The sequence below is a fragment of the Phalaenopsis equestris genome, unplaced genomic scaffold (assembly GCF_001263595.1).
Source record: "Phalaenopsis equestris unplaced genomic scaffold, ASM126359v1 Scaffold000060, whole genome shotgun sequence".
NCBI classification, from domain to species: domain Eukaryota; kingdom Viridiplantae; phylum Streptophyta; class Magnoliopsida; order Asparagales; family Orchidaceae; genus Phalaenopsis; species Phalaenopsis equestris.
In genome coordinates this window covers 750072-750485 of record NW_018164502.1, presented here as the reverse complement: position 1 = coordinate 750485, position 414 = coordinate 750072, and positions in this window count along the sequence as shown.

Below are 414 nucleotides of genomic sequence, written 5' to 3'. Positions count from 1 at the left end.
TCTGTTAGGACTGCATGTGTTTCTAAGCGCATTCTAAGAAAAACACACGCAAATCACAATTGTTTTCTTGTATGTAGGATGCTTTTAAGATAATTGTTCAGTAATATTATACATAAAGGGAACTTTTTTTCTTTAAAAAAATAGTGTTAAAACCAAATTCATGCAAATTTTGCTTTATGAGAATTTAGTAGAAAATCGCCTTCCTTTGTCACTCACTTCAAAATGCTATTAACAATATATTGGGTTTGTGTTTTAATAAAGTCAGACAACATTTGACTTTCGTTTATAGAAGTTATTGGTAAGCTAATTAATAAATGCTAATAAATGCTAATAAATTCCTGAAAATGATAGATTAACATATTAATCAATTGTGTTTATCATGTTTCATTACAAATTAAATCTAAAATATAGACA